At 37.1% G+C, this 20857-nt stretch overlaps 1 long non-coding RNA gene across 2 annotated transcripts in view; it reads left to right on the top strand.

Moving 5' to 3' along the window:
* The window catches only part of LOC129136130 (uncharacterized), a 94944-nt gene extending 74737 nt beyond the window's left edge, over positions 1-20207 (top strand). For both annotated transcript variants that reach the window (XR_008537445.2, XR_008537446.1), the window contains one exon: positions 19366-20207. This is a non-coding gene — a long non-coding RNA (uncharacterized LOC129136130). The remainder of the gene's footprint in view (positions 1-19365) is intronic.
* The last annotated feature ends 650 nt before the right edge of the window (positions 20208-20857 follow it).

The raw sequence follows: 20857 nt of genomic DNA, 5'->3' as shown, positions 1-20857 counted from the left end.
TATTTGAGGTAGGGTCTCTCTCTGTTGCCCAGGCTGGAGTGCAGTGGCATAATCATGGCTCATTTCAGCCTTGATCTCCCCAGGCTCAAGTGATCCTCTAACCTCAGCCTCTTAGGTAGCTGGGGCTACAGGTGCATGCCACCATGCCCAACTAATTTTGTGTGTGTGTGTTTCTGTAGAGAGGGCATTTTGCCATATTTCCCAGGCTGGGCTCAAACTCCTGGGCTCAAGCAATCCACCCTCGTCGTATTCCCAAAATGTTAGGATTACAGGTGTGAGACACCGCTCCTAGCCGGATATTGTATATTTTAATTCGAACATTTTAATTAAACTTTTTATTAATATGAAATAATCATACATTCATATGTAATTGGAAATAAAAGATTGATACATTCAAGACACAGAATGTTTCCATCAGCCCAATCATCCCAAGGATGCCTCATGTTGCACTTTTATACCTGTTGCACACCTACTTCCCTCATAGTCTCATTCATCCTTAAACTTTGGAAACCACTAGTCTGCTCTAAATTTCTATAAATTTCTTATTTCAAGAATATTATGGAAATGAAACCATATACTATTAACTTTTTTAGGATTCCCTTTTTTTTAATTTTTGTAGTAACATAGTAGATGTATATATTTATAGGGTACATTAGATATTTTGATACAGGTATGCAAAATGCAAAATAAGCACATTATGAAGAATAGTGTATCAATCCCCTCAAGTATTGATTCATTGAGTTGCAAACAATCAAATTAAACTCAAGTTATTTTAAAATGTACAGTTATTATCGATGATAGTCACCCTGATGTGCTATCAAATACAGTATGTTTTATTCATTCTATTTTTTCATACCCATTAACCATCCTTACATCCCCCTAGAGATTTGTCTAGGCTGTCGTGTGCATCAATAGTTAATTCCTTTTTATTAAGTAATGTTCCATGATTCAATAGTTAATTCCTTTATATTAAGTAATATTACATGATAAGGATGTGCTACAGCTTGTTTAACCATTCACCTGCAGAAGAACATCTCAGTTGTTTCTAGTGTTGGGCTATTAAAAAATAAAGCTGCTATGAATCTTCATATACAGGCTTTTGTGTGAATACAGGTCTTCGTTTCTCTGGGAGAAATGCCCAGGAGTGTAATTTCTGGGTCAGATTGTAGTTTTGGGTTTAATTATTTTTTAAGAAATTGTCAAGCCAAATATCTTTTTATCCTGCAACCCTGCTGAACTCACTTATTAGTTCTGAGATTATTTTTATTGGGCTTTTGTTTTATTTGTTTAAAATTATTTGTGTTTTTCTCTTTTTTTTTTTTTTTCTTTTTTTTTTGAGATGGAGTTTCACTCTTGTCACCCAGGCTGGAGTGCAACGGCATGTTCTCGGCTCACTGTAACCTCCGCCTCTCAGGTTCAATCAATTCTCCTGCCTCGGCCTCCTGAGTAGCTGGGATTACAGGCACCCACCATCACATCCGGCTAATTTTTTTTATATTTTTAGTAGAGACAAGGTTTCACCGTGTTGGCCAGGCTAGTCTCGAACTCCTGACCTCAGGTGATCTGCCCACCTCGGCCTCCCAAATTGCTAGGATTACAGGTGTGAGCCACCGTGCCCGGCCTATTTGTGGTTTTCTATGTAGACAATTATGTTGTCTGCAAGTAGGGATATTTGTTTCTTCCTTTGTACGCTTTTATTTCAGTGCTGGGCTAGTACTACCAGCACTATGAAGATAAAGCATGGTAAGAGCAGACATCCTTGCTTTGTTCCAAGTCTTAGGTGAAAATTGTTCATTCTTTCACTATTAACTATAATTTAAGCTGTTTCCTGTACTTTGTCTCAATTAAGTTGAAAAAAAAGTCTCTTCATTCCTATATTACTGAGAGTTTTTTATCATAAATGAATGTTGAATTTTACCAAATGCTTTTTCAGCATCAATATGATTATGTGATTCTAACCTGTTAAAATGGTGGATTACGTTAATTGATTTTTGAATACCAGCCTTGCACAACTGGAATAGACCCTACTTGGTCCTCATGTATATTTCTTTTTGTATGTTGATAAATTCTATTTGCCAATATTTTGTTCAAGATTTGTGTATCTATACTCATGAAGAAAATGGATTTCTTTTTTGTACTGAGCTGGTCTGGTTTTAGTATAGAGCAATACTAGCTTCAGGAAATAAGTTAGAAAGTGTCCCTCCTACTCTATTTTATGAAAGAGATTATATTATTGCAATTACTTGAATGTTTGGCACAAATTTTCCTGTGAAACCATATGTTACTGAAGATTTGTTTCCTTGCAAATTTAAGAATTACAAATTCAAATTAAGTAATAGTAATTGGGTTATTCTAATTATGCATTTTATATTGGGTGTGTTACGATTGTATTTTTTGAGGATTTGGTGCATTCGGTTTATGTTTTCAAGCTTATGTTTGCAGGGTTGATTTAGTATCCCTTTATTAATTATTTTTATATAGTCAGGTACTATATTAATATTCTGGTTCCTTTATGATATGAGTAATTTATGTCATTTTCAGCTATCTTTCTAGAGGATTGTAGACTTTATTGACCTTTAAAAAACATCCTTTGTTTGCAAGCACAGAATAAAGGCCATGTGAGGAGCCACAAAACTATGGCTGTCAGCCTGGTGTGGTGGCACACACCTATAATCCCAGTATTTTGGGAGGCCAAGGTGACCAGATCACTTGAGGTCACTTCCAAGATGGCCAAATAGGAACAGCTTCAGTCTGCACCTCCCAGAGAGATTGATGCAGAAGACGGGTGATTTCTGCATTTCCAGCTGAGCTCTGAAGAGAGCAGTGGTTCTCTCAGCATGGCGTTCAAGCTCTGAGAATGGACAGACTGCCTCCTCAAGTGGGTCTCTGATCCCCACATAGCCTGACTGGGAGACACCTCCCAGTGGGCACCAACAGGCATCTCAAATAGGTGGGTGCCTCTCTGGGACAAAGCTTCCAGAGGAAGGATCAGGCAGCAATATTTGCTGTTCTGCAGCCTCCTCTGATGATACCCAGGCAAACAGGATCTGGTGTGGACGTCCAGTAAACTCCAACAGACCTGCAGCTGAGGGGCCTGACTGTTAGAAGGAAAACTGACAAACAGAAGGGAGTAATATCAACATAAACAAAAAGGACATCCACACCAAAACCCCACCTGTAGGTCAACAACATCAAAGACAAAAGGCAGATAAAAACCACAAAGATGGGGAGAAACCAGAGGAGAAAAGCTGAAAATTCCAAAAACCAGAGCACCTCTTCTCCTCCAAAGGATTGCAGCTCCTTGCCAACAAGGGAACAAAACTGGATGGAGAATGAGTTTGATGAGTTGACAGAAGTAGGCTTCAGAAGGTCAGTAATAGAAAACTTCTCCGAGCTAAAGGAGCATGTTCTAACCCATCGCAAGGAAGCTAAAAACCTTGAAAACAGGTTAGACGAATGGCTAACTGAATAAACAGTGTGCAGAAGACCTTTAATGACCTGATGGTGCTGAAAACCATGGCACGAGAACTATGTGACACATGCATAAGCTTCAATAACCAATTGATCAAGTGGAAGAAAGGATATCAGTGATTGAAGATCAAATTAATGAAATAAAGTGAGAGGACAAGATTAGAGAAAAAATAGTGAAAATAAATGAACAAAGCCTGCAAGAAATATGGGACCATGTGAAAAAAACAAATATACATTTGATTGGTGTACAAGAAAGTGACAGGGAGAATGGAACCAAGTTAGAAAACACTCTTCAGGATATTATGCAGGAGAACTTCCCCAACCCAGCAAGGCAGGCCAACATTCAAATTCAGGAAATACAGAGAACACCACAAAGATACTCCTTGAGAAGAGCAACCCCAAGACACATAATTGTTGGATTCACCAAGGTTGAAATGAATGAAAAAATGTTAAGGGCAGCCAGGGAGAAAGGTCGGGTTACCCTCAAAGGGAAGCCCATCGGACTAACAGCGGATATCTCGGCAGAAACCCTACAAGCCAGAAGAGAGTGGGGACCAATATTCAACATTCTTAAATGAAAGAATTTTCTATCCAAAATCTCATATCCAGCTCAACTAAGCTTCATAAGTGAAGGAGAAATAAAATCCTTTACAGACAAGCAAATGCTGAGAGATTTTGTCACCACCGGGCCTGCCTTACAAGAGCTCCTGAAGGAAGCAGTAAACATGGAAAGGAACAACCAGTACGAGCCACTGCAAAAACATGCCAAATTGTAAAGATCATCAATGCTATGAAGAAACTGTATCAATTAACAGGCAAAATAAAGAGCTAAAATCATAATGACAGGATCAAATTCAACCATAACAATATTAACCTTAAATGTAAATGGGCTAAATGCCCCAATTAAAAGACACAGACTGGCAAATTGGATAAAGAGTCAAGACCTATCAGTGTGCTGTATTCAGGAAACCTTTCTCACATGCAAAGACACACATAGGCTCAAAATAAAGGGCTGGAGGAAGATCTACCAACCAAAAGGAAAGCAAAAAAAAAAAGCAGAGGTTGCAATCCTAGTCTCTGATAAAACAGACTTTAGACCAACAAAGATCAAAAGAGACAAAGAAGGCCACTACATAATGGTAAAGGGATCAATTCACCAAGAAGAGCTAACTATCCTAAATATGTATGCACCCAATACAGGAGCATTCATACCCTGTATGAATACCCACATTCATAAAGCAAGTTCTTAGAGACTTACAAGGAGACTTAGATTCCCACACAATGATAATGTGAGACTTCAACACACCACTGTCAATATTAGACAGATCAATGAGACAGAAGGTTAACAAGGATATCCAGGATTTGAACTCAGCTCTGGACCAAGCAGACCGAATAGATATCCACAGAACTCCCCACCCCAAATCAAGAGGATATACATTCTTCTCAGCACCACATCTCACTTACTCTAAAATTGACCACATAATTGGAAGTAAAACACTCATCAGCAAATTCAAAAGAAAAGAAATCGTAACAGTCTCTCAGACCACAGTGCAATCAAATTAGAACTCAGAATTAAGAAGCTCACTCAAAACTGCAAAACTACATGGAAACTGAACAACCTGATCTTGAATAACTACCGGGTAAATAACACAATGAAGGCAGAAATAAAGATGTTCTTTGAAACCAATGAGAACAAAGACACAATGAACCAGAATCTCAGGGACTCATTTAAAGCAGTGTATAGAGGGAAATTTATAGCACTAAATGCCAACAAGAGAAAGCCGGAAAGATCTAAAATCAAACCCTACCATCACAATTAAAAGAACTAGACAAGCAAGAGCAAACAAATTCAAAGGCTAGCAGAAGGCAAGAAATAACTAAGATCAGAGCAGAACTGAATGAGATAGAGACATAAAAAAATCCTTCAAAAAATCAATGAACCCAGAAGCTGGTTTTTTTGAAAAGATCAACAAAATAGATAGACCACTAACAAGACTAATAAAGAAGAAAATAGAGAAGAATCCAATAGACGCAATAAAAAATGCTAAAGGGGCTATTACCACCAATCCCACAGAAACACAAACTACCATCAGAGAATACTATAAACACCTCTAAGCAAATAAACTAGAAAATCTAGAAGAAGTGGATAAATTCCTGGACATATACATCCTCCCAAGACTAAATCAGGAAGAAAACGAATCTCTGAATAGACCAATTACAGGCTCTGAAGTTGATGCAATAATTAGTAGCCTACCAACCAAAAAAAGTCCAGGACCAGACAGATTCACAGACTAATTCTACCAGAAGTACAAAGAGGAGCTGGTGCCATTCCTTCTGAAACTATTCCAATCAATGGAAAAAGAGGGAATCCTTCCTAACTCATTGTTTGAGGCCAGCATCATCCTGATACCAAAGCCTGGCAGAGACACAACAATAAAAAAGAATTTTAGGCCAATATCCCTGATGAACATCGATGCGATAATCCTCAATAAAATACTGGCAAACTGAATCCAACAGCACATCAAAAAGATTATCCACCACGATCAAGTCTGCTTCATCCCTGGGATGCAAGGCTGGTTCAACATATACAAATCAATAAACGTAATCTATTACATAAACAGAACCAATGACAAAAACCATGTTATTATCTCAATAGATGCAGAAAAGGCCTTCAACAAAATTCAACAGCCCTTCATGCTAAAAACTCTCAATAAACTAGGTATTGATGGAACACATCTCAAAATAATAAGAGCTATTTATGACAAACCCACAGCCAATATCGTACTGAATGGGCAAAAACTGGAAGCATTCCCTTTGAAAACCAGCACAAGACAAGTATGCCTTCTCTCACCACTACTATTCAACACAGTATTGGAAGTTCTGGCCAGGGCAATCAGGCAGGAGAAAGAAATAAAGGGTATTCCATTAGGAAAAGAGGAAGTCAAATTGTCTCTGTTTGCAGATGACATGATTGTTTATTTGGAAAACCCCATCATCTCAGCCCAAAATCTCCTTAAGCTGATAAGCGACTTCAGCAAAGTCTCAGAATACAAAATCAATGTGCAAAAATCGCAAGCATTCCTATACACCAATAATAGACAAACACAGAGTCAAATCATGAGTGAACTCCCATTCACAGTTACTATAAAGAGAATAAAATATCTAGGAATCCAACTTACAAGGGATGTGAAGGACCTCTTCAAGGAGAAGTACAAACCACTGTTCAACGAAATAAAAGAGGACACAAACAAATGGAAGAACATCCCATGCTCATGGATAGGAAGAATCAATATCATGAAAATGGCCATACTGCCCAAGGTAATTTATAATTTCAATGCTATCCCCATCAAGCTACCACTGACTTTCTTCACAGAATTGGAAAAAACTACTTTAAACTTCATATGAAACCAAAAAGAGCCCACATAGCCAAGACAATCCTGGGCAAGAACAAAGCTGGAGGTATCACACTACCTGACTTCTTCAAACTGTACTACAAAGCTAGAGTAACCAAAACAGCATGGTACTGGTACCAACACAGATATATAGACCAATGGAACAGAACAGAGGCCTCAGAAATAACACCACATATCTACAACCATCTGATCTTTGACAAATCTAACAAAAACAAGCAAGGGGGAAAGGATTCCCTATTTAATGAATGGTGCTGGGAAAACTGCTGAGCCATATGTAGAAAGCTGAAACTGGATCCCTTCCTTACACCGTATACAAAAATTAACTCAAGATAGATTAAAGACTTAAATGTAAGATGTAACACCATAAAAACCATAGAAGAAAACCTAGGCAATACCATTCAGGACATTGGCATGAGCAAAGACTTCATGACTAGAACACAAAACGCAATGGCGAAAGAAGCCAAAATAGACAAATGAGATTTAATTAAACTAAACAGCTTCTGCACAGCAAAAGAAACTATCCTCAGAGTGAACAGGCAACCTACAGAATGAGAGAACATTTTTGCAATCTACCCATCTGACAAAGGGCTAATACTCAGAATCGACAAAGAACTTAAACAAATTTACAAGGAAAAAAAAAAAAAACCCCATCAAAAAGTGGGCAAAGGATGTGAACAGACACTTCTCAGAAAAAGACATTTATGCAGCCAACAAACATATGAAAAAAAGCTTATCATCACTGCTCATCAGAGAAATGCAAATCAAAACCACAATGAGATACCATCTCATGCCAATTAGAATGGCGATCATCAAAAAGTCAGGAAACAACAGATGCTGGAGAGGATGTGGAGAAATAGGAACAATTTTACACTGTTGGTGGGAGTGTAAATGAGTTCAACCATTGCGGAAGACAGTGTGGTGATTCCTTAAGGATCTAGAACTAGAAATGCCATTTGGCCCAGCAATCCCATTACTGGGTATCTACCCAAAGGATTATAAATCATGCTACTACAAAGACACATGCACACATATGTTTATTGCAGCACTATTCACAGTAGCAAAGACTTGGAACCAACCCAAATATCGATCAATGATAGACTGGATTAAGAAAATGTGACACGTGTACACTGTTGGAATACTATGCAGCCATAAAAAAGGATGAGTTCATGTCGTTTTCAGGGACATGGATGAGGCTGGAAACCATAATTCCAAGCAAACTATCAGAAGGACAGAAGAACAAACACTCAGGTGGCAGTTGAACAATGAGAACATACGGACACAGGGCAGGGAACATCACACACCGGGGACCGTTGGGGGATGTGGGGCTGGGGGAGGGATAGCTTTAGGAGAAATACCTAATGTAAATGACAAGTTGATAGTGCAGCAAACCAACAGAGCACATGTATACCTATGTAACAAACCTGCACGTTGTGCACATGTACCTTAGAACTTAAAGTATAATAAAAAAAAAATCCTTTGGTTTATTGATTTCTCTGTTGTTTTACTGTTTTAATTTCCTTTATTTCTTGTTACATTTTTTGTTATTTCCCACCTTCTGCTTGCTTTGGTTTTGTTTTCTTTTTCAGGTTCTTGATGTACAAGCTTTGAGACTTAAGCTTGTACATCAAGCTTAATTTAAGACTTCTACACAACAAATGTCTGAATTTAGTGCTATAAATTTCACTATCTTCATTGCTTTTTTTGTGCCCCACAAATTTTTATATGTTGTATTTTTTGTATTTATATGTATACTTGTATTTATATGTTGTATTTTTATTTTTGATAATGAAATAATAAATTTTTATTTTAATTAATAAAATATTAAATTTTAATATTTTAAGTAATAAAAATAAAGTAAAATTTAATTTTAAAGTTTCCTTGAAACTTCTTCCTTGACCCATGGAATTTTAAAAACTGTGTTTTGTTTTTGTTTCTGTTTTCAAGTATTTGGAGATTTTTCTGTTATCTTTTGTTATTTATTTCTAGTCTAATTTCACTGTGTTCAAATAAAACAACTCTGCATGATTTCAATTCTTAAAATTATGTCCAGGTTTGTTGTATGGCTTAGGATATTATCTACCTTGGCATATTTTCCAAAGACACTAGAAAATAAAGCCATTTTTGCTATGGTTTAGCGGTGTTTAATAAATATTGATTAGAGAATTTTTCTCAAAAGTATTGATTAATTTTACTCTCTTGAATTTTTGGTCAAGCCATTCTATAGTTATTGAGAGGAGTGTGATAAAGTTTCCGTCTATAATTATATACTTGTCTATTTCTTTTTTCCAATAATATCAGTCTTTACTTCACATATTTGCAGTTCTACTGTTTGGTGAAAACACACTTAAGATTGTTGTATCTTCCGGGTGAATTGACCCTTTTATTATTACATAATGTCCCACTCTGTCTGACAGATATCAAAGTCTACTTTGTCTGATATTAATATAAATAATTAATTTTCTTTGATTAAGGTTCACATAATATATTTTTTCATTGTTCTATTTTAAACCTACCTGTATTGTTATATTTCTGAGTTTCTTCAAGACAGCACATATTTAAGTAATAATTTTTATCCCACTCTGGGAATCTTTGTCTTTTAATTTTTATGTTTAGACTCTTCACATTTAATGTAACTGTCAATATTATTTATGAATTTTTTTGGGTTTTGTTTGTTCTTTAATCTTGTTTTTTCTTTTTTTATTATTCCTGACTCATTGAGTGTTTTTGAGTGTATGTCTTTGTATAACTAGTTTGCTGTTTGCTCCAGATATTACAATATATAAGCATAACTTATCACAATCTACTGTATTATCATTTTATCAGTTGAAAGAAAGTATAGAAAATTTATCACCCTTTACACTCAGTGGGCTAAAATGAACCTTATCCTTGCTTACTTATAATCTTACTGCCTTACAAAAGTCCTTTTACATACATGTAGAACTGTATCAGATAGTATTTATTTCTTTACCTGTCAAACATAATTTAGAAACTCAAAAAAAGAAACCCTATTTTATTTGCCCATATTTTTGCTTATCACATTATTTTTTCCTAATGTTCCAAGGTTTCTTCTTTTATCATTTTTGTTTTCTATTGAGAACTTCCCTTAGCTATATAGTTTTGCAGGCAATACATTTTCTTATTTTTGTTTCAACCAAGAATGTCTTGATTTTCTTTCATTCTTAAATAATATTTTTGATGGACATAAGTGTCTGCATTGATATGTTTTGTTTGTTCTTAAAATATATTATTATACTTTCTCTGGGCCTGTGATTTCTAAAGATAAATATGCTGTTATTTGAATTATTTTGCCTATATAGGTAAAGTACCATTTTCTCACTGTTTTTAAGACTGTGTGTGAATGTGTTTAAATTTTAGAAAAGAAATTAGGATTGTCAGGTATGTATTTCTTTGGGTTTATCCTGCTTATATTTTGTAAGCTTCTTAATTCCGTTTGCTTAAATTTCTTGCCTAATTTGGAAAGTTTTCTACTATTTTTCCCAATATTTTTTCAGTCCTACCTTTTTCTTTCTTCTTCTAGAACTCAGAAGTGAATTTTAGATATTCCGTCATAATCTCAAGGTCTGTGAGGTGCTCTTGTTTTTTCCAGTTTGTCTTCTTACAGTTAGTCAAATTTGGTCATTTTTACTGTACTATCTTCAGTCCACTGATTCTTTACGCTCTCTCTCTCTCTCTCTCTCTGTCTCTCTCTCTCTCACACACACACACACACACACACACACACACACACACATTCTGTTGTGTCGAGCCCATCAACTAAGTTTTTTTATTCTGGTTATTGTATTTCTTAGTTTTAAAATTTCCATTTGTGTCTTCATCTCTTTTATTTCATTACTAAGGCTTGAAATTTTGCTGAGACATTTTACTTGTTTCAAGTATGCATGTACTTCTCATTGAAATATTTTTATCATGGCTACTTTAAAATATTTGTGATATACTTTTAACATCTCTACAATCTTGCTGTTGGCATCTATTGATAGTTCTTTTTATTGAGTTTGATATCTAATGAAAGTTGGAAATTTTTGTATTACAAGACTCTGAATCTTATTTAAATCTTTTATTTTAGCTGTGTGTGTGTGTGTGTGTGTTTTCTGTCACCATTATGGCAGAGGAAGAAAGTGTGCCGACTCATTACTGCCAGCTGAAAGCAAAAGTTTAGGATCCCTCAGTCAGGCATGGCGGCACACACCTATAGCTCTAGCTACTTGGGAGACTGAGGCAGAAGGATTATTTGAGCCCAGGGGTTTAAGGCTATAGTATGTTATGACCATGCCTGTGAATATGTAGTATGTTATGACCATGCCTGCACACCTGCACAGGCAACATAGAAAGACCTCGTCTCTAAAAAATAATAAAATAAAGTCTAGAGTCCCCACTCTGACTCCATTGACTCTTGGGGGTGGAGACTCAGGTGTTGAGTTCAGTATGTAGTTTCTGCTGAGACCACTAGGAGGGTGGGCTTGTTATCACAGAATGTTGGTGAAATTTCTGACTGCATCTCTGACACCATCCCTGTTTGCAGGGACAGAGAGAGGGACACCTTGCTACTGCCAGGTGTGGTGGTAATCCATTATCCCTATGTAGTCTCCATGGACAGTGTGGGGAAGCAGTTATTACTGGCTGGTGGAGATAAAAGTCCCAGATTTCCATTTGACCTTTTTAAATACCATCCTGGTGGGTTTTTTGGGTCCCTCATTAGGGCTTCATCATGGTGGATGTCTCCCCACTTGGTTTTTGCTGGCATGGGTGTGGAGGGGCCACAGCTTTTTGGAGTTTTTACTAGAGTAGACCAATTATGGTCTAAAAAGAGTTAGGCTGTCCCTTTCCTGTTTCTCTGTTGTTTTTTCCCCCTCTTTTGTGCATTGACATTTCTGAGTTGCTGTCTTTTTCAGCTCCAAATCTGGGATATCTGAGACAAAAAAGAAACAGTGAATTCACTGTCATGTAATTTCTGACGTCCCAAGATCTTCAGCTGATCTTTCTTCTTCTCTTGAGCTTTCTGATTCTTTTAATATTTGTTTTACAAATAATGTCTAGGGTTTTAACTGTACTTATTAGCAAAGATATGGAAATGTATGTCTCTACCATCTTGTTGAAAACAAAACTCTCATATTTTATATTTCTTAAATGTTTTCATTGGTCTGTTTCTTATAGCAAATCTTGAGTGATTCATATTTATGTTGCTATTTTGATTCCCACTGTATTACACAACTAATTATCCTGGCGAATAGGCAAACTATTGACATACAAATTTACAGGATGTATATTCGCCCAACTTACTCAACTTGGATAGTTTTAGTAGAATTTCTTTAATTTTTTTCAGATATTCTAGGTAGTTCATCACATTTCTGTTGATAGAGACATTTACTTTTCTTTGTGACCAATCAATAGTCATGCTTTTTATTTTTGTTTTATTTCATTGCAGTGGAGAAACTGCAACAGAATGTTCAATTATTTTAATACTTAAAAAATTGTTCCATTGATTTAATCAAACTTTGTGTCACTTTCCCATCTCCCTTTTATTCTCCAATGCACATCAATCAGCAGTCAACTTCTGTATTTAGAAGCCTAGGCATCCTAATATTTGCACATGCAATGGAATGTTTTTGGTCCTACATTATTGGTTCTCCATTCTTCAACACACACATTTTCAATCACTCTTTTTTTCTTGACAACTCTGCAGTCTAGTCTATGAGGCCCCTATAGTAACTTAAGTAGCCTGTTGACTATACTCTTTTTTTATTATACAAACTTTACAAATCGATTTTCATCAGGTTTCTGCCGATGCACCCGTCCCCACCCCCCAACCAGACCAATATGCTTTCCCTTTCTTTGCAGATTCTTTTTGTTGAACACAGTTAATCTATCATTGGTATGCTGAAATATATATACAAGTACATAGATGTGTGTGTGTGTGTACGTGTGTGTGTGTGTAACTCGTGACTTTTTATATAAAATAAAATTAAAGAAAATGTACTATAGTAGCAGCAACATTGAAAATGAGCATAATAAAAATGGGAAGGGTAAGGGTTTAAAATTACCTATTGGGTATAATGTTCAATATTTGAGTGATGGATACACTAGAAGCCCAATCCCCAACTTTGTGCAATGTACTCATGTAAAAAACAATAACATGTATTCCCTGAATCTAAAATAAAAAGATGATGAAGAGAAATACACAGAATATTCCAGTGTCACCAGTAGTAACTCCTGTGGCTTATAGCTCTCTACCCCCTGAACTAATTAATGAGAAGAGATTTGACCAGATAGAGGCATGTGCCCTGAATTTCAATTTAAATTCTGATGAAAAAGGGAAACTTTAGGCTTTTCTCTTCTCACCTGGAGAAAGTACCAGTTTAGCAGGTGGATACCAACTCACTGCAATAGAAACGTACATAAAAACATGTATCATGGCTGTTGTACAGAGTTGTCAAAGCTGTTGGGAAGGATTGGTGTTTGTATCACAGCCCAGAAGCTGATAGAGCACCACTCTCTCCATGCCAGAAGTCTCAGCCTTAGCACAGTTGGACCTTCATGCCCTCTCAGTGGTGAAAATCAGCAGCAAGCGAGAGAGGTGGAAGGCCATGCCAGAGGCTTGCCTGCAGTGTGTGTGGGGTTGAGGAGGGTTTGAGACTTAGCTAGGGCTTTCAAGTTGGAACTCTAGGTAGAATAGTGCAGTCATTAAAAGTATGGCCTCTGGAACCCAGACTGAAACCACATTGCCTGTACGTGACTCATGCTTTTGCCGTGTGATTTCTGGCAGGCTAACTAACCTCATTTTAGTTTCCCATCTGTAAAGGTAGATAAAGTTTCTGTAGGGATTAAATGAATTATTCTCTGTAAAGCATGTACAATAGTGTCTGGGCATGTTCAGCAGTTACAAGCGTTGACTCTCATTTCTGTGGCATCAGGGCTACCTGACCTAAGGAAATTTTGAACTTTCCCGGGTAATCAGTTTCTTTGTATCTTTTCTTTGCATTTCAATTTGTGTTTTTCAGGAGCCTAGAGCTCATTTTGCTCTTCTCCCTTTCCCTCTCTCCCTGTTCAGACTCCTCATTTTCCAGCCATGTATCCTGCTAATGTTATTTCCCCAATCAGTCTCCCCTGTCTTTACCTTCTGCCATTGCTCTACTTAAGACTTCATTGCTGGTCATCTGAATCACTCCTCTCACTTTCTATAATCCTGTCTTTTTCAAATGTTCAAATCCCTCATCCACTGAGCTGCAATTCTGACAGAACCCTCCCCCTTTAAATCTTTTCACTGGGTCCCCATCAGCTCTGTGATAAAGTCGACACTCCTTTACACAGCACACAAGGCTCGACTCGCCTCTATCTCCTCTTGCCTGACTTGTCTCACTCTCTCTGCTCCAGCAACACTGCGATGCTTGTAGTTCCTTGCAAATACCGGTCTTTTGTATCTATATTTTTCTCAGGCGTCAGTGGCAAAATAAAATAGATTCTTTGTGTGTATTCATAGACAAGGATATGCATATAGAATTAAGTTGAGGGTACTTTTTTATTATACTTTAAGTTCTGGGATACAGGTGCAGAACATGCAGGTTTGTTACATAGGTATACACGTGCCATGGTGGTTTGCTACACCCATCAACCCGTCACCTGCATTAGTTATTTCTCCTAATGTTACCCCTCCCCTAGCCCGTCAACCCCCTACAGGCCCCAGTGTGTGATGTTCCCCTCCCTATGTCCACGTGTTCTCATTGTTCAACTCCCACTTATGAGTGAGAACATGCGGTGTTTGGTTGTCTGTTCTTGTGATAGTTTTCTGAGAATGATGGTTTCCAGCTTCATCCATGTCCCTGCAAAGGACATGAACTAATCCTTTTTTATGGCTGCATAGTATTCCATGGTGTGTCTGTGCCACATTTTCTTTATCCAGTCTATTATTGATAGACATTTGGGTTGGTTCCAAGTCTTTGATATTGTGAATAGTACCACAATAAACATACGTGTGCACGTGTCTTTATAGTACCATGATTTCTAATCCTTTGGGTATATACCCCGTAATGGGATTGCTGGGTCAAATGGTATTTCTAGTTCTAGATCCTTGAGGAATCGCCACACCATCTTCCACAATGGTTGAACTCATTTACACTCCCACCAACAGTGTAAAAGCGTTCCTATTTCTCCACATCCTCCCCAGCATCTGTTGTTTCCTGACTTTTTAATGATCACCATTCTAACTATCATGAGATGGTATCTCACTGTGGTTTTGATTTGCATTTCTCTAATGATCGGTGAGGATGAACATTTTTTCATATGTTTGTTGGCTGCATGAATGTCTTCTTCTGAGACGTGTCTGTTCATATCCTTTGCCCACATTTTGATGGGGTTGTTTTTCTCTTGTAAATTTGTTTAAGTTCTTTGTAGATTCTGGATATTAGCCCTGTGTCAGATGGATAGATTGCAAAAATGTTCTCTTATTCTGTAGGTTGCCTGTTCACTCTGATGATAGTTTCTTTTGCTGTGCAGAAGCTCTTCAGTTTAATGAAATCCCACTTGTCAATTTTGGCTTTTGTTGCCATTGCTTTTGGTGTTTTAGACATGAAGTCTTTGCCCATGCCTACGTCCTGAATGGTATTGCCCAGGTTTTTTTCTAGGATTTTTATGGTCCTAGGTCTTACATTTAAGTCTTTGATCCATCTTGAATTGATTTTTGTATAAGGTGTAAGGAAGGAGTCCAGTTTCTATTTTCTGCATATGGCTAGCCAGTTTTCCCAGCACCATTTATTAAATAGGGAATCCTTTCCCCATTGCTTGTTTTTGTCAGGTTTGCCAAAGATCAGATGGTTGAAGATGTGGTGTGTTATTTCTGAGGGCTCTGTTCTGTTCCATTGGTCTATATATCTGTTTTGGTACCAGTACCATGCTGTTTTTGTTACTGTAGCCTTGTAACATAGTTTGAAGTCAGGTAGCATGATGCTTCCAGCTTTGTTCTTCTTGCCCAGGATTGTCTTGGCTATGTGGGCTCTTTTTTGGTTCCATATGAAGTTTAAAGTAGTTTTTTTCCAATCTGTGAAGAAAGTCAGTGGTAGCTTGATGGGGATAGCATTGAATCTATAAATTATTTTGGGCAGTATGACCATTTTCATGATATAGAGTCTTCCCATCCATGAGCATGGCATGTTTTCTTATTTGTTTGTGTCCTCTCTTATTTCCTTGAGTAGTGGTTTGTAGCTCCTTGAAGAGGTCCTTAGGAAGTGACTATATGAAGCATCATCCTCTCAAGAGTACCTTTCAAATCACAGTGTCCCAGCTGGGTTGGTTGGCTCAGCTTGTGGTTCGTGAATCTTTATTTATATTATTGGACTCTAATTATGCCAGACTGAACAATTTTACATCATGGGCTTTCCTATACTTTATGCAAGGTCTGGAGTAGACCTTCACTTAGAAGTGAAGCAAGAAATGAAACTCAAATGACTAAAAAATCTTAGCCACAACAATGACCAGAACAATATTAGCATATCTCCTTATCCATGAAATACCCATTTATTTTTCTTTATTTTCTGTTTTAATTTCCCAACTCAAAAAAGGAGATTTACTTTCATTCTATAATTTCTCTACCAAGACTCTCTTATGTATTGATTGTTCAGAAATAAGCTATTGATATTTAGCATATGAACAAATGTTCCCACTTCATCAGTGTGTTGAATGAAAATGATGTACATGGCATAAAATAGGTTACATTTTAAAATACTGAAGGCTTAAGGAGAAATCCTATTACAAATCATAGGAAGAGGTTTGAATTTCTACGTGATTAGAAAAATGATCATGTAAACATAATGAGATATTATTTTACTCTAGATAGTTTGACAAAAATTACAGTGCTGGATACTGCCGAATGTTGACAGGTATATAGGGACATAAGAATCCGCATGCATGTTTGGTGGTCAGGAAGTCTAGCACATCCATTCAGAGCATAATCAGGTTATGTATTTTACTCAAAGCAAATGACTTCTGGATATATGTCTTTCTGTATATACTATAGATAGGAATATTTTAATGCATATGGATAAGGATACTTAATGCACCTTTATTTTTGATGGCAGAAATTTGGAGGTCATCTAAGGGTCCATGTGGAGGATGTGCCTAAGAGAATAACATGCCATAAGCAACAAAGTCTGTGCACAGGCCCCACTGTGGTTAGACCTAAAAGTCAATGTGCTGGGTGAAAAAGGTAATAAGCAGAATGACATCTATAGCCCCGTATCATTTATATACCTCTCTGTGCCTTATTTTCCTCATTCATGAAGCTTGGAAAATGACAGTGCCTATCTTACAGGATTGTTGTTAGAATTACGTGATTCAATGTATGAAAGGCACTTGGTAAATGCCTGGGAGATAGTAAGTGATCCATAATACTGGTTATTATTCTTCTTATTTTTATTATATAAATTAGCAATATATGCCAACAAAATGCCATTCAACGTTTAACATAATTACATGCTATTAAAAAGGTACACATTAAAACCTTCAGATTTATTCCTGGTGGGAAATATAGATAAAAAGAAATAAAGACATATTTATAACAAGAGAAGGTTATATGTCATGAATCAAGGAGTATGATTAAGTCAACAGTCTGCATCTGAGTTCCCTACAAAGGCTAAAATAAGAGATCTCTAAAATAGTTGCTTCTTGGGAACATGCAAATTAAGATGACATTAGCTGCAAATGAAATAATGCCAAAGTAACAGTGCCTTGATCAATAAGAAGTTTTATTGTCTCTCAAAATAGATGTTTGCAGGTAGGTAGTCCCAGGGTTGGTTAGGCTCTCAAGGATCTCTCCCTTCTTCTCCTGGTCTTCAAAACCCTGGCTTTCATACCATGACTTTGTTGTGGTATTCACAATAGATGCCGTATCTCAGAATCTAAATGGTAGGGAAAGGAGAAGCCTCACTTAGCACATCTCTCTGTTTCATCCAAGAGAAAAAAATTACAAGAGCGTCCACCACCAGCAGCCATATCATCACAAGCCAAACCCATTAGTCGTGATGGATTAGTGGATTATGGCACGGATATGTGGAAAGGAAAATCAAATCTCTAACATCAGAAGCCCCTCTGATGGAAGGATAGCTCTTCCTATAAGGCAGAAGGGATTGGAAGTGGTTACTGGATAGTTCACCAAGAGTGTCTAACATAAGAAGATGTGGAGTGTATAAAAATCACCACATTACCACTTCTAGGCCTTCGACCTTAGATAAATGATTTAACCTTGCTGTGCCTCACTTTCCCTATAGGCAAAAAAAACAAAAACAAACAAAAAAAACCTGGATTTACTTCATATGCATACACTAAATAAATGTTAGCTATAATTACGATTTCTTAGTAATTATTTAAGTGACCAAAGGATTTGCAGTCTTCAGGATCTCCATTAGCATCCCAGAATTGTTGCTTGCTTGCAATGGTTATCCTTTTGCATTACTACTTTTACATAGGGGTGATTTTGCCCCTTATGAGATATCTGGCAATGTTTAGAGTTTTTGTTTGTTTGTGTCCACAATTGTTGGGGGTGGGGGGGTGTGTACCTTGTGCCTATAGTAGCGTGCAAAGGCCAGGAATGCTAATTAATATCCTACAATGCACATGGTAGACCCCCACAACAAAGACAGCCACCAACAACAAAAAGTTATTCAGTCCAAAATTTTAATAGTGTCAAATAGAAAAACCCTTTATATACGTAACTAAGCCTCAAAGAGGACAAAAATGTACATTTTTAAACACTCCTATCAACCACCTTTTTGACCGCAAAATGGAGATAATGATTTCCTCATATAGTATTGTTGAAAAGGTGAAAAACCCAACGTGTGTACAACATGGCAGTTACAGAGGGAGCAAACTGTTGAAATCATCTTGGCTCCATTTCTTCAACTCTAAAATGTAATAATAATGCTTCATTGTAATGTCGCTGTAAGCATTAAATAAAATTTGCTTAAGGTTCCCAGTACACAGTAGATGACACATAAGTTGCTTTCTTTCTTCCCTTCTCATTAATCTTCGAAAGGTAGAACTTTGATCCTCTCAGATGATTAGGTAATGAAGGAGTTACTGAGAAAACAAATTACATATACATGCAACTTCTGACAAAGCTTGGCTCCCCAGAGTTGAGCAGTTCTTTCATACAATTGCCGCACAGTATCTCTCATGAATTGCATTAGACCAACCAGGCTGTAGTAAAAATTTGTGCATCCAGTTCCAGAGTTACAAGCATGAATTAGGAGCAGAGAAAACAGTACTTATCCTTTTTTCCATTTGATTTTTACAAGGTCATTACTTCTTTAATGGCATTTAAGACAATTTGTGGCATGGAAGTTTCACATGCTTACTGGTCAACTCATTGTAAACACCATTGTGCATATTTACTGTAAAACCCCATATTATTTATGTAATGAGTCTTGGTGATAAAACAGCAAACGATGATTCATTTCTTTTGTATTACTTCATGCAGTGCACTTCTGAGGATTGAAATATGGAAAGCATCTTCTTTCAAAAGGAAATATCACCAAGAAGAAAGGCTCTATCAGCATGTAGCTTGGAACCAAATGAGATCCGAGGCTAATAAAAGTTCTGAAGCCTGACCTTGCAGACATCCCTACACCTTACACAGCATTCAACCCAGACAAGGCGTAATAGCCAACATAAACCATGCTCAAATCCTGTTACCACTTACAGATTTCCAAATTGCCAGCCAATAAAATGGAAGAGAACCTGCGCATCCACATGTAGGAAATAAAGATAAAAATTAGGTGAAAAATATAATGGTTAGCATTGGGAGGAGGGCATAGGGGATGGGAGGCTCAGGACAAAACACTAGATACCAGCAGTAAAATGGAAGAGAAAAGCTCACTGCGGCCATTCTAATTGCCATGGAATCAAGCCAATAGGAGTAAATGAAAGCAGCCTGGGTTTTAGTGTTTCGTCTTTTTCTGTTTGCACTGTTTTGTTTGCTTTTTATCTTCTGTAAGGATTATAAAGCCAGACATCCAGTAAAATGAGAAACATGGAAAACACAGTAAAGTTCCTGGCTCATATTAATTGACAAAATAAATATTAATGGAGTTCTTCCTTCCTCTTCAGTATATATCCAGTGTTAGAGAATTTGCTGATACTACCACTATCATCTCCGGTAAATAATTAGGCATACTTTTCCCTTAGGGATTTTGTTGTTGTTTTGTGATTTGTTTTACTCATTGTTCTGGTTTTTAACACTTGATTTCACATGACAGACCGAGAAATTTGAAAAACCGTATTTCTTGTATGCTATCCTATTTCTTGGCTAAACATTTCATTGTGATGTGTCAAGTTTCCTCAACATTCTGATTATACTCCTTTCAAATTTATTCAGGTGGTTCAGATTTTCTTAAGAGACAAGTTCAGAAGCAAAAGTAGGATGGTATGGGTAGCCTTGAGTGCACTTTGTAAATTTAATGTGCATTCCCCATTCCCATTTCTTGGAGTCTTTTTTTTTTTTTTTTTTTTTTTTTTTTTTTTTTAGAGATGGAGTCTCTCTCTGTCACCCAGGATGGAGTGCAGAGGCACAATCTCGGCTCACTGTAACCTCCACCTCCTGGGTTCATGCCATTCTCCTGCCTCAGCCTCCTGAGTAGCTGGGATTACAGGCGCCTGCCACCAGGCCCGGCTAATTTTTGTATTTTCAGTAGAGATGGGGTTTCACCATATTAGCCAGGATGGCCTCAATCTCTTGAACTCGTGATCCACTCGAGGTCTTTTAAGGTTCAGATTCTGGTTCAGCAGGTAGGAGGAGGCCCTAGATTCTTTGCTTCTATCAATATTCTCTGTCATGCTAAAGCTGCTGGTTAGTCAGCAACTCTGAGTAGCAAGGATCTAAAAATGCAGAATAGAACATGTTATTAAATTCATTATTCTGAGTACTATTCATCTGTCAATGCAGTTTAACACAGGATTGTGTTTATTTGCTT

The sequence above is a fragment of the Pan troglodytes genome, chromosome 8, assembly GCF_028858775.2.
Source record: "Pan troglodytes isolate AG18354 chromosome 8, NHGRI_mPanTro3-v2.0_pri, whole genome shotgun sequence".
NCBI lineage: Eukaryota > Metazoa > Chordata > Mammalia > Primates > Hominidae > Pan > Pan troglodytes.
The sequence above is the reverse complement of the archived record's forward strand: the minus strand, read 5'-3'. Positions and strand labels throughout refer to the sequence as shown.